The sequence below is a fragment of the Phalangium opilio genome, unplaced genomic scaffold (genome assembly GCF_054372755.1).
Source record: "Phalangium opilio isolate 3A_F unplaced genomic scaffold, DU_Popi_V2 ptg000662l_1, whole genome shotgun sequence".
Classification (NCBI taxonomy): Eukaryota; Metazoa; Arthropoda; class Arachnida; order Opiliones; family Phalangiidae; genus Phalangium; species Phalangium opilio.
The window spans coordinates 2278985-2295168 of NW_028324246.1; the positions used below are offsets into that span (position 1 = coordinate 2278985).

A 16184-nucleotide genomic window follows, 5' to 3' on the forward strand; every position below is an offset into this window, starting at 1 on the left:
CGCTTTTCTCCCGCCTTTTCGTGGTAAAAAATATATTATGCGAAAGTCATTATTGATTGCTTTATTGATTTAAATAATATTTGGACAATAGACAAAAGCAATTTGGTTTTATATCAAAATCAATTTAGTAAAAAAAAAATAAAACAGTCGAGTCGATTTATAATAAATAATTATTAATTTCATTATCACTATTTAATTAATAAATGTAATATCCTCGCGCCTTGCTTATTTAAAACGCGGGAAAATAAACGCGACGTCACGTGTTTTTGATTGACGAATAAAATCCTCGAGAAAAAAATAAAACTTGAACTAATTTTATTTGTGTCTGAATTCTTTTTAAGCGCGTTTATTTTTATTTTTATTTTAAAAAAGAAATTTCGTAAAATTGACAGCGCGAGCCGAGAAATTCCATAAAAATCAAGATAAATCTAGAAAGAGAATGAATTTAATAACTGTTAAGAACTGATATAACGGCAGAACCAATCGGAATTAATCAAAATAAAACTACATCTTAAATTGGTCTGGAGCCATCATCCATGGATTGTTCATTCTTTAATTTATAAACTTTTGAAATTCCGGGATTTTTTTTTTCTTATTCTTACATATAAGACGCGGGTGACGGCAACGTTGATTAAAATCATCTTTCCATCATTTCATTTCATTGAAAGGGGGGGGTAATAGATTCACCCCATTTTCTAATAAAATTGGATGTAATTTCAAGAAAAAACCCTGAAATAAAAAGAAACACAATAACAACAGGAATAAATTCGGTCAAATTCATTAATGCCTCTTAAACCATATTCGTAGATATTAAATAATATAGATAAAATGTTTTTGACTATAATGGCTTAATGTAAGTGATATATTATAAACGGGGGGTGGTAATTACTGGCAATTTATGGGGGGGGGGACTAAGACAGGAGGGGGAAGGAGGAGAGATCTATGATAGATTCGGAAGAAATAATAAAAGATTTGTCACTCTTAATTCGAACAATGTTTTTCCGAATGACGACGAACGACGACGGCCCATTTGCTTTTTTCGTCCGTCTGTCTCTAATTGAAGTTCTTCTTCTGTCTCGTTCTTCAAACTATAAGGCCTCTATAATAATAATAATAATCTCTGTACTGATATTCTTTTATTTAAAACGTCTTAAAGACGTCGTCAACTGATTTAACCGTATATAATAGCGGATGATGTATAGAGAGAGAGAGACAGAGTGAGAGAAAGGGGACTAAAAATTTATCGCCTTTTAAGCGATACACCAATACGCCAACTGGCTAATATCGTTCGTAAGTAACTATACCGAAAATGATTGAGATATTAGACCAATGTACCCTGGATACGATATCTTCGTGGCCAATAAAACTAGGGTATACCTTGGTTAATAATAAGCGATACTAGCGCCTCCTGAATTGATTTCAAATTAGTTAAAACTGTATGATTAGAAATTACATTTCACGTGAGTTTGATTAAATTAACCATAAGTTCATAAGATATGTTCCATACATAAGTTTGTCACTGGTTACAAACTGGAGCTTGTCATGAAGTGAGTGAGGTAGGTCATAGATTCGAGGTAAAGCGACGCCTGGTGACTCAGGCGCTATCAAAGGCTTAGTACTTAGACTAAATATGAAGATGGAAGTCCTGCAAAATTAACACCGAGTGTAAGACTTCAATTCTCGAACTAGATGGAGCTGTAAGTCTCTAGCATTACGAAGTATACCTAGTGTCATATTTATTTAAGAACATAACTTATAAACTTATGATTGGCGCGTGAGCTATTTTTTTATAGCACGTGATTTGATGATAATAAAAACAAATAATTATCCCATTTTTCTCGTGACTCGCATGCCTCTTGTTTATATGTAGAAACGTCTCCAGGGATCGTAGTGTGTATCATCCTTGGTTTTAGTGGGGTGGAGTATACGTTAACAAGTGGAAGAAATAAAAGCGTGTGTTGTTGGAGGGGGGAAGAAAGGGGATATGTAATTACCTCGGGAAAAAATCTGTGTTGCTATATGATGATGGCCTCTGTGAACGGACATTTCCTTATTAAAGTATTCAGGCTCATCAAATACTTAACCATCGAGAGAAAAAGAAAGAAAGAGATACCCTCTCTCTCTCTCTCTCTCCTTCCCCCCCGGTTTGTGCGATAAAGGGGGCAGGGAGGGGGGACCATTTTCGTAATTATCTTCTTGATGGTAGTATAGTGTAGGATAACCCTATTTCCAACTATGTTGCCAAACTGTGATTGCCAATTGCTATCGGTCCACTTTTTTTTTGGTCGAGTATAAATTTCTCTCTCTCTCTCTCTCCCATTAACGGACAAAGAATAGATTCGAATCTTCTTTAATATTAACGAGGACAATTTCACACTATACGATATTTAAAGCGCGACTTGTATCGCAATCTAAACATACCCGACTAAGTTGGCTCTCGAAATCAGAGTCGCCTTTCTCTCTATACAGGGTGTTTCTGATAAGTCTGCATGCATAAATTAATTCTGGGGGATGTTCATTGGGTGCATTAGACGATTTTGAGTCGAAAATGTAACGTCTATGAATGACATTTTGTATTGCCCTAAGGGCACTGTTTTCGAGTTAAGATTGATTGGATTGGAGTATTTTACGGATGACCCCTTAAATTTAATTAAGAAACTGATTAAGACAATGATTTCTAATTTAATTTAATTTAATTAAGGGGTCATCCCTAAAACACTCTTGAAATCGTAACTCGAAAACAGTGTCCCTTTGTGCAATCAAAATGGAGATAGAAGTTGCATACATTTTCGATTCTCAAAATCGACAGTGCACCCAAAGAACATCCCCCTTAATTTATGCATGCAGACTTATCAGAAACTCCCTGTACTCGATCCCAATCCTTCAATATTGATTCAACGTTTAACGACCAGTAATTTAAAATTTTCAATTAGGTAATTTTATTTTATTAATTTAAAAAATTTGTTAAAGTTGAGTAATAACTAGGGTCAGTATGCATAACTGTGGACACTTTTTGCATAACCTTGAATAACTTCCGTTGCTTATATGTTAGACTCAAAATTAAAAAAGCAATGGAGAGAAGCATTCTTAAGACACATTCTCACAAGTTTTCAACTTTTTAAATGGAATACATTTTTCACAAAGTAGAGTTCCCCAAAGGCCGAATTCGTGCTCAACTTTGGACACTTCTATGTAACTTTGGACGCCCCCTTCCTAACTTTGGACACCCCTTCCTAACTTTGGACAGCGAAAAAAGGGTGACTTGGGGACGCATTAGGCGAATCACAATTTCAAAAGTAAAAATATAGGCTTAGGCCGACCTAGACGTATGCCTAAAATATATAAAAAATCAGAAATTTCTTTAAAACAAACTTTATTAAATATTATTATTAACATAAGTTAATTAACTTATGTTATTAATGATCCGAATCGAACCGAAACGCGGGGTCGGCGCGGAGAGAATCGCGCCGTCTGCTCTAGCCTTTAATTTTGGCGCGCTGTTTGCCGCGTAACAATTTTAACAAACTGAGGACGTGTCCCTTATTGTTTTAAACTCTAAAAAAGGCTAATATCGCGAGTTAATTAGTGTTAACAAACGGAGAAATCGGCCAGCATGAAAGTGTCCAAAGTTAGAAATTTGCCCAGGTGTTTTTAAAGCTGAATATTTCGTCGAATTTCCCGCGTAAGACAGTGTATAAAATACGGATTATGAAGCCAAAAAGTTGCTCTTTCGAATGGTTTCTAGTTTGTTCAGGTATGATTTCTCTAATTTTCGTCAAACCTTATTTCCCGGGACCAAAGGGTTGACCCCCGTCAAATTTGGCCGTAATTTAAATGGACGAGTTTGGGGAGTGGGCTAATTTGGCTCGTAACGTAGTCGGATGTTATTCTACGACTTTGAAGTATTTTTTTCTAAATTCCTCACATTCTAAGCTTTAAAATAAGCTATTTCATTATCAATTTGATGCATCCAGTAATTAAATATGATTTTTATAATAAAAGTGTCTAAAGTTGCAGCTGTCCAAAGTTAGGCACGCTGACCCTATACGTTTCATGATCGTCTATCTGTATAACTTATTTATTTACGAAACATTGAATATAACAGGAAATAAGTTTCTTTACGTAACTCGTTACGTATTTTTAGTTCTTAATGTACAGAAAAGGGGCGGGAGTTCCCCCTCCCCCGGGGGGGTAAAGTGGAGGGGAGGGGGTACATTTAGAGAAAATATAATATTCCATTTTAACATTAATAGTGACTGAGCGAACTAATAAGCCGGAACAAGGAAAAGGTTATCTAGATTTAATGCCGAGGGGGTACGCCCCCTCCCCTCCCCCCACCAACCCAGAAAACAAAAACAAGTCGTGTATATAAAGAAAGATTTTGTCATTAGTCAATGCGTATTCGGATCAGACTAAAAAAGCGCTTAAAAGTTGTTCCGAATATCAAACGCCATTAAGCACCGATAAATAAACCCACCCATCTAAACTAAACCCCCGGGGAATCGGATACTTCAGCGTGTTTAGTAATAATAATCTGAGCTTTGTCTATGAAGGGTTGTTCACAGTGAGCCTATTTACAATGCATTAAGGGGTGGTAGCTAGCCCCCATGCTAACTTACAGCGCTCTGTACTAACTATTACCGTTAACCCCGGCAAGTTTTCTTAATTAATAATAATCTAAGCTTTGTTATGAAGGGATGTTCTCACGTTGCTTGTGGCTTATTTACATTTGGGTTCGTTTACGATGAATGCATAGAGGGGTGGTGGCAAGGCCATGAGAAACAGCTAACCAACAGCGCCCTACACTAACTATTATCGTTAACTTAAGTTTTGGTTAAAGGAGGCACCGGAAGGAAAACTCTCAAACTCTACGCGAAAGGGTTTGTTTCCATGTTTTATTTGCATGCACATTCCGGGATCGAACCCGGGACCCTCTTCTCTTGCTGCGAGGCGAAAGCAATAACCGCCATGCGCGCCACCAAATTTAAGTCAATTGAAATTTTGAGGCAAATGTCCTACCCCTCGATAAGAAAAAAGGAGGTCCGAGCTAGTATATTGTAATGAAAGGGACATTGTAAGATGGGAGGTGACGCCGTTGCAACTCTAGAAATCGCCGATTATTTTTTTCTTCCAAAAGGCTATTTTTAATATTAATTTAACGATTTCAAAAGTATAGACAAGACTAAAAATATTGGTCCGATGAGGTCGTCCAGCTAGCAGCCTTTTCTCCAAGGCATTAGTAAAATGTTTACTAATTTAAACATCTCGACTTAACGTTAGATACGGCGACATTCATTCAAAAGACTGTTCTTTATTTCCATTAAGAAATTAATTTTTTTGGAATGGTTTTAACAATTCGCTCGAATATTGAAGTATGTATGGCCTGGGCTACTGGCTATATAGGAAGGGGTAAGCCTTGGATTATAATAATAGTATAATTTTAAAACAATATTCATGGAGAAATTCCTGGATTCGTGAATAATACGTACGGTTATTATTATTATTTTACGTTTGAAAGAATGAAAAGGATTATTTTGATTGCGAAATCGCATGATTTCGTTTTTGGCTTCCAAATACGAAAATGACTTTTTTTTTATTATTATTATTCTTTTGCGCAAAAACGATCTTTAAAATATGTTTTCCAATGAGGCTGAAATGTGAACGGAATTAGTTTCTCTTCCCCCCTTTCCCCCCTATTATTCTCTTGTATTTTCCACGCTATTTCAATTTCTGTTTATTAATTTTATTTTTTTATTCCATATGGATTTTCTCCCTCGCATGATCACTTATTTTTCCCCCTGCTTTTTTAAAAAAATAACGCATTAGGCTTAGAAAGAAAGAAGCAACAACAATTTCGCAATGTTAAACTCTATAGCTAAGCCTCGGTTACTACTTACTAGTACTTTATCTTAGAGTCAATTGAGAGGATTAAATTTTGGTTTTTTTCCGTAACATTTAACCCTTTGAATATAAAACCCCAGTTTTTTTTAAAGTCAAACCGAATGTAAAATGTTATAGTCAATGTTTAAGTTTCGACTCTACCCGCAATTCTCTCTCTCTCTCTCTCTCTCTCTCTCTCTCTCTCTCTCTCTCTCTCTCTCTCTCTCTCTCTCTCTCTCTCTCTCCATCTCTATCTTCATTTGTTTTATAACAGTACAAAGAAAGGCGAAAGTACCCTCGTATCTCCCTTCTATTGGAGTCAACTAAGGTTGTCCTTACATCACACCCCTTTCAGTCACGCGCGAGGACCCGCTCGCGCCCGTATATATAAAAAGAAAAAGGAATTTTCCGCCAAAAATCCGCACCCCTTTTTTGGCTCGAGTTTTTTCCCTCGTGTTTGCTCGCGACACGCGCACAACCCTTTTCAAAATCTACTAGTTGTCAAAAAAGAATGACAACGCCGCTATTTTTAAGAGGGTTAGACTAGGGGAATTGGCAGTAAAGTGGAAAGTTATTTACGACTCCCGGACGATCTATCTATCTATCATTCGCGAGCGACTGACAAATGATTCGCCCGCGCTGCTTTTACTAAAGAATAGTATTTTTTTTTTCCTGCCTCACTTAAACGACTACAAATAGATACCCTCTTTAAGAGATTTTAACCCCTTTTGAGTTAGCGTGAACTCGTGTCGGTGAATGTACGTCTCACTCTTAAACACACCCTGTACAGCTTGCAATATCTATATCTATATAGATCAAAGATCTGACTGACTGACTGATAATCAACGCCCAGCTCAAACCGCTTGCCCTAGAAGGCTGAAAATTTGCAGGAACGTTACTCGTAAGTAGTAGGCGCGTACTAAGAAAGATTTTTCCCAATCCGCCGCCATCTTAATAAATCGCGCCCAGAAATGTAAAAAATCTTCTCCTATGCAACAAAGTCCGCGCGTTTCAACCGATTTCATAAATATTAAGTACACTGGTTTCCTTTAACTTATAGACGGGCTGAATAATCTTCTGGGTTCGATTTGTTGCCATCTTTTTAAATAGCGGCCAGAAATTTAAAAACCCTTCTTTAGGGAATAATGTCCGCGTGAAAAGTAATAAAAAAATGTCCTGACGGGCTGACGGGCAACGCCGAGTGCCCTTCGCTCCTAGGGTGCTACAAAAATATTAGTCATCAGTAAAATCTACCCATTCTTTATATCATTTTGATGGAAGTTCTTATTACACGCGAGCGACGCCACGGGTAAAAGCTTCAAGATTTACCTTCTGTTGTTTATTACTTATTAAAAATTAGAATTTACGATCCCCCCAAAAAAAATCTGAAGCTAACCCCAAAAAAGATATTAGAAACTTTAACGACTTTGGTCTAATAATAGCGATAGGGCCCTAACACCCACCCCCATCACACATACAAATGGGGTACAACCCCCTTCCCCCACCCAAACACACCTTTACACCCCCCATACCTTTAGTTGGTAATTACACTAAAGCACGTATAAGCTGGATATACACTTCAAATTATTTCTTGGAAAAAAAATTTATATATGTATATAAAAAAATTCAGTAAAGAAATTTAGTATCAAAAATTGCTGTCAGGGGCTAGTTCCTCCTTCGGGGGATGGGGGGTCAGGGGGTATTTTTTGGGAGAGGGTGGATTCTAAGCTAGATTGAACTGTAAAGATGGGTAGAAGAGGGGGGGGATGAATGAAGTTTCGAAATATCCTCATTTTTCTATAATAATTAATCCAAAAAGTAAACTGCCTTAATATACTTTTTTTTTACCTTCAAAATTATATATGTCTATATTATCTAGAGGGGGTTATAAGGATAGAGAGAGAAAAAATTCTCGATATTAAAAATGCACGGTTTCCTAAGTAACCAGGGTACCCAGGTACTTTAGAACTTAGGACCACTACAACCTACATATCCAGAAGCATTTTATACTTTCTCTACGAGAGAAGTGTGCCGTGCACAAAGCGGCGGGGTAAATGTAACATGATTCTTCCAAACAACATCATTTTACATTTATTATAGCAAGGTTACTAAACCGAATCACATACGCCATGTAAATAGTTCCCTTATCATTACTCTATTAGCGCTGCTTAACTATTTGATTTCCAAGGCGCATGCATGCGCTTGTGTTGTGGATTCTTGTCCCCCCACGTCAAGACAATCAATGTTTGTGGGTTGATTGCTGAGGATTTAGTAAATACCAAACAATTATAGAATTCACCCTAGCACGGTGCGATGCCCATCTGAAGTTTGATGAGCGGAAAAGCAAACAAAAAGGGGTCCCTCGCCTGGGAAGAATCATTTTACATAACTAAAGTATTAAGAGGGGATACAGAGTGTCATACTTCTTCTATTATCCCCTTCTGATATTACGTATCATGAATGTATTTCATATTCTTAATATTATTTTTTGATAGCAAAATCCCGTAGGGACGGATATTCTTTAAAGCATGAATTACATTCCTAATATAGGCCTAGGTAGGAAAAAATTAGTACCTTGCCAGTAAGGCCCCTTGATGATTTATTTTAAAAGCTCGCTTGCTTTAAACCCCCCCCCCTCCCCTCAGTTTTTAAATTATAAAATATTATATAAGTATTATATAGAAATAGGGGGGATTGAATTTGCAAACCCCCCTCCATAAAAAAAGATATTTCCACCAGATTGAATGAAGTAATAGAGATTAAGTCGCCGCGTAGAGATTTATAACTGGAGTGAACTACTTTTCCTAGGGATTCCCTTTATTACTTCTTTCAAGTTGAACATTAGTTAGGGGTATTTTTTAGGAGGGTTCTTTGCGTGGGGTAGGTCCCCATCCCCCTTTCTATATTGTCATTAAAAAAAATCGTTTGAAGGGGGAAAGGGGGGTGTGCTTGGTTCTAGAGATTAGCGTTGCCGGGCCATCTTCTTTCCTAAAACTTAATGATCCCCCTCTACCCCCCAACCCCTTGCCCCCTTTCCTTCATCAACGCTTCTTTTTTTCTCTCCTCTTACCCTTGTTCATCTGGGGCTCTCTCCCCCCTGACTTCACCCCTGGCGCCCCCCCCCTTTTTTTTTACTGATTTCCGTACCCCCCAACCCACAGAGGGTGAGAGAGAGGCTGAAAAAATCTCTTATGACTCAGCGAGTTTTGGAGCGAGTAATTTTTAATCGCGAATTGCATGGCGATGGCGCGAGAGAACATAGAATCTGCCCGTACTACTTCTTGCACTCTTAGAAGGGTTATTTTTATAACGTTAAAGGTATGTTAAAATTCCTTGTTTTAAAGAGTGAATTTTTATTGCCTCTAGTATGGATTTCTTTTTTTCCTATTTTTTTTTTTTTTTTTAGTGTGTGTGGGGTCTGAGTTCTGGGGTACAGCCCCACTCGCGCTCTAACGCTATGCATGATCATTACCCCCCAGGCCCATTTAGCCGATGAGAAAGTGCGGGACGCTATGCTGCCTCTCTCTCTCATATACACCCCATTTTTTTCTTCTCTCTCTCTCTCTCTCTCTTCCTCAAGTTCCGAACGCTAGGAACTCTGGGTAGCAAAAGGCCTAACTACTTTACATCTTCTGACAGCATTTTTTACATTCTACCATCGCCGCACCACTAATACCACGTGATGCCTTCGATTCGCGCCGCTTTTCTTAATGTACTATTTCAACTTGTTATTCATTCCTTAAAAATAAATATCCTAGAAAATTAAGATTTACCAATTTATAGACAAAAAAACTAGAAACACATTGGGAATGTAAACATAATTTGCGAATTCTTCACGAGGTAGGTCAATTTGATACCTGACCCAACACTGGACATTAATTTCTGTACATACTGAATATAATAATACTCGTTTAGTGGCTTGTCTTAAACCAGCATGCATTTTTATCAGACGACTCAAAAACTATACAGGGTGTTCCTGATAAGTCTGCATGCATAAATTAAGGGGGATGTTCTTTGGATGGTCAATTTTGAGACAAAGATGTAACTTCTACGATTCCATTTTGTTTGCCCTAAGGGACAATGTTTTCGAGTTATGATTAGACTTGTGTTTTAGGGATGACCCCTTAATTAATTAAATTAGAAATTATTGTCTTAATCAGTTTCTTAATTAAATTTAAGGGGTCATCCGTAAAATACTCTGGATGTAATCTTAACTTGAAAACAGTGTCTCTTAAGGCAAACAAAGTGGAATCGTAGAAGTTGCATACATTTGCATGAACCCAAAGAACATCCCAATAATTAATTTATGCATGCAGACTTATCAGAAACACCCTGTATAACAAGTATAATACCCTGTACATTTTGTAATCACGTATAGAGCCAAAAAAAAGAGGATGGTGCCGTAACGTGACTGCCTGAGTATGGAATCAAAGTGCATGTCGGGAAGGGTATTGGCTGATATTATCAAAGAGGAGGGGGTTGGGTATGAGAAGGGTAAAGTTTAATAAGTACCCTGGTGGCCATTAGGGTTAACTGGCTCTCTCTCTCTCTCTCTCCTCATCCCAGTCTATGGTGACGTGACTACTTGTATTTCTTCCCAAGGCAGACACTATCGTGGTAGCTTCCTCATAACTTAAAAGACTGGTATTAACGCGTAACTTTCTAATTGCAGACTGAAAATGCAACGAGGGGGGTCAGGATATATTGCCCAAATTAAGATTACTCCTTTTTTTGTTCGCTCACCCACCCTGGACTCGTGCAGGAGAAGAAATTAGTGACAGCGCCTGCGCTCCAATACCCTAGCAGCACTCAAATTTAACAAGCCAGGGAGTATAGCGTGCCTGTTAAAAAAAAGGGCAGGGTTGGGGGACCCATGGTGTTAGGGTCAGGGATGAATTCAGCTTCCACGCGTCATGTCACCATTATATGCATAAAGTGTATCTACTAGAGTTCGTTCTTGTTTATTAATTACTAATTCCAATCAAGTTAATGCGAATTTGTACTTGGAGCTAATTATAATTAGCGGGTCCTTTCTGAAGTAATTTTAAGGCAGTTTTGTTGTATTTTATCAGAAGGGGATAATAGAAGAAGGATGACACTCTGTATCCTCTTAATATTGTTTAGTTATGTAACATGATTCTTCCCAGGCTCACTTACCTTTATGTTTGCTCTCCCGCTCATCAAACTTCAAATGGACATCGCATCACCGTCCTAGGGTGAATTCTATAACTGTTTGGTATAGTACTAAATCCTTAACAATCAACCCACAAACCTTGATTGTCTTGACGTGGGACAAAAATTAATCAACAAGCGCATGCGCCTTGCCAAAGAAATAGTTAAGCGATAATAGAGTAATGATGAGGGGAACTATTTACATGGCGTATGTGATTCGGTTTAGTAACCTTGAACAATCCAAATGTAAAATGATGTTTGGAAGAATCATGTTACAATTACCACGTCGCTTTGTGCTCGTACACTTCTCTCGAATAGAAGTATTATATACTTCTGATTTTATTTAAATTAAATTTTCATTTAAAATATTTTAGTCTTTGTTTCCGTCTCTCTTGATTCTTGGTTAAAATTATTTTATTTGGCATTGAACAAGCGGTTTTTGCTGACCCATTTTTTTTAATGGTTTAAGAAGCCACAGATTTAATTTAATAAGCAACCCAAATTATAATGAGGTTCAAAAGTTTTCATCTGAATTTTGGTATAATGGAATTTGATAGGTGCAGAGAGATAGTGTGGGCGCATCTTTATAATTTGAGCTTAACGCTGTACTTGGTATCTCATTAATTTTATCCGTGTCTTTTAATAGATATCGGAATCCATCTAATCCGCTAGCCCCAACCAACTTCTTCCCTAATAAGTAATCTTACAGAACCATTTTTTATACATACATATATATATATTCTGAGGTAAAGGTTGTGGGAGAGAACCTTGGGATCCCGCGGGGGTCCGGACGCGATCAAATGGAAAGTAATTAGGAAGATATATAATTACCTCTACACGTTTCCTCATTTCTTCTTCTTCTTCTTCAAATGCAACCAATCCTGATTGAGAATGATTAATGTATAAGACCCCGCCTATATATGTAACGTCATCGTTATTATTATGCATATAATATTTTACATTGGTAGCTAGTGTAGCTTAGCAAACTTAAACATGAAGTCGACATTTAGGGGCAGAAGTTCCTATGTATTTCTCCATAGCCCCTGTAGAAGTGTTTAACACGCAATGCACCGGTGTATGATGACTGAAGCCATCTTGTAGGCGCGAAATATTAATATTATTATTATTTTTTTTCATTTTTTTATCGGCGGATTGTCGTGCGAAAGACTAATAACGTTTTATATAGAAAAATATAAAACCCCCTTTTTTGACGCCTGCCTTGAAACGAACGACGTCAGTCAGGTATCATCCGATTGGCTAATTATTTATTAGGGATATTTTCTTATATTATTATTTTTTTTTCCAAAGGATATATTTCTACCGCCACCCCCTCCTTCTTCCCCGCCGGTTGCCATGACGACGAATTACAAAATACATTATTAATCCCTGTACGCGTGACGTCACGGCGTCAACTTCCTCTAATCGGAAACACGCGCTAATTCACGAGCGAAACAAAAAACCTTTCTTTTTTTTTTGTCTTCTAAATTTTTGTTCATCTTCGATCCGTTAATGAAGGGAAAACGCGGGTAAGACTTTACGAGTACAGTGAACCATCCTCCTTCCACCGTATTAAATTTTATAACGTGAACGGATTATAGGTTCGTTTACAAATGATTTTGTTCACATTGATTAGATTAATGAATTGAAAACGAAACGGTGGGGGTTGAGGCGCGACGAATAAAGAAAGATTAATCAGTCTGGTACCTTATTAAATCTTTAAAGGTGAACGGAACGCGAAGGTTAGCCGGTACAGACAGAAATGATAGGTTTTTGTCGTTGGGTTATGTAAAAAATAATGGAGCATAGTAGGGAAGGCGTATATCTGTAAATGTTCACGCTATAGAATATGTTAGCGTAATTAGGGAGTCGAGAGGGACTAGTGACCATTACGCAACGCTTTTCTTTTCATTTGGGAAGCGCGCCTTTTTTTTCTAGGTATTGCCGACCTAATGTTGATTTATTGATTAGAAATACGTCGACGAAAGAAAAGCCACCCAAACATATTTAGATTCAAACGGTAAAGAATGATTAATAAAGGCCAATTTCATTATATATTTTTGTAGTTTATTAAAATTACAAGGAAATATATAACAAAAAAATCAAACACTGCCAAACGTCTCTTTTTGTTTAATTACTATTCGAGTTTAATAACGAATTAAGGTTAATTAATTAGCTGTGACTTATGGACGGAGTTGATTAGGGCACGTTATACTTATTCTCGTGGCTCATTCTCTAAATATTCTTGTAATTTGGAGAATGAGTGTGAGAGAGAGAGAGAGGTTAGTTTTTTTAAAAAAAAAATATCGATTTTGTGTGTAGGGGTGACGTGCAAATTTGTAATAATATATGCATGCCGATATGTATTATTGTATTTTGCTTTAATGACATTACATACATTTGTCAGTCCGTTTATGTATACTTGGGGATAATCTTTAGTCTTTGTGCTAAATTAAATAATCGCAAGTTTCCCGCCTAAAATAAGCGTAATGTTTCCGTAAAATATAGCTGCTGTGTCGTAGCTCCGCCCATTTTGCTTTCCCAGTATTCCATGGAGAATAATACAGATTGTTGGGCATATATGCGGCGTTTAAAAATATATTAATTATTAAATTGTATACCCTAGTTCAATGCGTATTTGAAATGGGATGAACATTGTCGGAAGCGATATCAATTATTCACGATTTAGTCTAGGTCTGTCCATTGGGATGGATTTACTTTTTGCCGGGTTAAACCAAATATTATATAGGTATTTTCGATTGTTAGACTTAGTTTATTATTTAGGGACACTTAAAAGCCGCCGCGTTGAACAATAGAGAAAAATAATGTATTTTATTTCATACCTCTTCGATGAAATTGATATTGTTCTCTTTGCAAATGTTCTTTCCGAATTTGTAACGCGTTTTTAAATTGTCCTTAATTTGCTGGACATTTTATTAAATTTGTTACTTCTAATTTTGTCGTTTTAGGTGCACCTGTTTACGCCGAAGTATGGACATTAAATTTGGGTAAGAATAATTTTAATTTTCTTTTGTTTAATTATGTTTTTTGATGTCATAGGCCTATTTATTTACCTCGCGAGGAAACCATGCACGTGTTTTGTTTCGTCTGCATTAGGCTTAGTGAAGTTGCACTTTTAATTCTTTCACCTTTGACCTCGCGAGGAACCCATGCACGAGTTTTGTTTTGTCTGCATTAGGCTTAGTGAAATTGGTTTTAACATGGGTTTTAATTATTTCACCTTTGACCTCGCTAGGAAATCACGCTCTAAAGTTACGTCTGCATTAAGCTTAGAATACGCGAGTTTTGTTTTGTCTGCATTAGGCTTAGTGAAATTGGTTTTAATACTTTCACCTTTGACCTCGCGAGGAATTCATGCGCTTAGTTCGATCTGCATTAGGCTTAGTAAAATATATTTATTTCTGTCATCAATGATAGGATATTACCTGCAGGTAAATAAATATTCCTTTGATTAAGTATAATCATTAGTTTAATTACGCGATATAAAAAATACTTAAATAAAGAAAGCGAAAGAGGGGGAAAGGAAAATCGTTTGGGGAGGTCCAAAAAAAAGCGCGGTAATTACTTTTATCTAGAATTAAGAAGAAAAAAATTAAAGCGTCAAAGTTTACTTAAAAAAAAAGTACACTTTGAAAAGAAAGCATTACTTTGGAAATTTGGCCTCCCTATATCCCCTTTGATAAAATAGACCAATTCAATTAATCAACAGAGCTAAATATTTAAGCAACCTTTGGTACATTACGCCTTAAATCTCTTTAAATTCCGTGGGCCTTTGCATCGAAGTAGTCTATCCATTTTTCTTTCTTCTTTTTAAATATCGAACTTAATTTGGCAATGATAATAAAACTATGGCGGAATGATTTTCAATATAAACTTCCGTAAGATAGATAGTAACTTGAGCTGGGGCGTAATTAAGACGGAAGGGGGGGGGTAATATATATATAGATCTTGATATAGGTTTTTTTAATGACGTCTTCAGGAGCGAGCGAGCGATACGTCATATACCATCCATAGTCCCTGAACTACTTTCATCATTTTTTTTCTATTCCTTTTCCATGGGTTTTGGGGTGGAATGGGTTGGGGCGGAAGAAACGGGCGAAATTTGGCGATAATTACGGCGTTTTTTAACGAGATTTCTTCAAGCACCCCTTTACCCTCCCCCCTTTGAACCCCCCCCCCCTTCGTCATTTTAGTTAACGACGTTTCTTTCCTTAGATGAATCTTCTCTCCCGTTTTTCCTAATTTCGAAGAAGGAGGTTAAGGAAGGTTTTTTTTTTTTCGTTTCTTCGAACAAGGGGAGGGGGGGTGTCGGGCCCCCCAACCCTTATTGCTGCCAGTTACTTCCACTCTGATAAGGAACGAAATTTGATCATTTTCGCCGAAATGAATATAATAGCCCCCCCCCACCACCATCTTTTTTTACCTACCCACGTGACCCCCACACTAGTACGTACCCCATCTAGGTATAGTTAGAAAATATAACTCCCTCCTGCTCGTATATACTGTAGAGAAAGAGCCCGGGTCTTTCATTCTTTCTTAAAGGATTTTACAATCTTAATTGCTTTTCTGTCGCAATCAGTTCCTTTTTTAAAAAAAAAAAGGTGCTGCAGAATGATATTATAGGACTTTAATGGGGCTTTCTTGGAATTTGAAAAGGAATTATTTCGGATATTTGAAGCGACTCTTGTAGCTTTTTCCACCATCATCTTGTTCCTGAAGTTCAGTAGGGCGAAATGGAAAGATGTTTTTGGTGTGATATTTCAAAGAACTATATTTACCAACAATTATTATTATATACTGTATAATGGCGGAGGGAAATATATATAATTAATTTATCTATCTATAGGATAATTTATCATGGTGTTGAACGATTCAAAGATAGTATAAAGGCCAATTGACAAAATTTTTAAATTATTTATTGAAATATTTAACTTATTGATCAAACTATCTAAATTACTCATCAACATATTTAACTTATTGATCAAAACGTTCAAATTATTGATCAAAACATTCAAATTCTGGATCAAAACATTCAAATTAAGGGTCAAAATATTCAAGTTGTGGGTCAAAATATTCAAGTTGTGGGTCAAAATATTCAAATTGTGGGTCAAAAT

General features: G+C 36.8%; 1 long non-coding RNA gene across 5 annotated transcripts in view; it reads left to right on the forward strand.

Moving 5' to 3' along the window:
- Positions 1-16184, forward strand: part of LOC149588362 (uncharacterized) — a 200186-nt gene that overhangs the window by 125291 nt on the left and 58711 nt on the right. For all 5 annotated transcript variants that reach the window (XR_016379999.1, XR_016380000.1, XR_016379998.1 and 2 more), the window contains one exon: positions 14019-14057. This is a non-coding gene — a long non-coding RNA (uncharacterized LOC149588362). The remainder of the gene's footprint in view (positions 1-14018; positions 14058-16184) is intronic.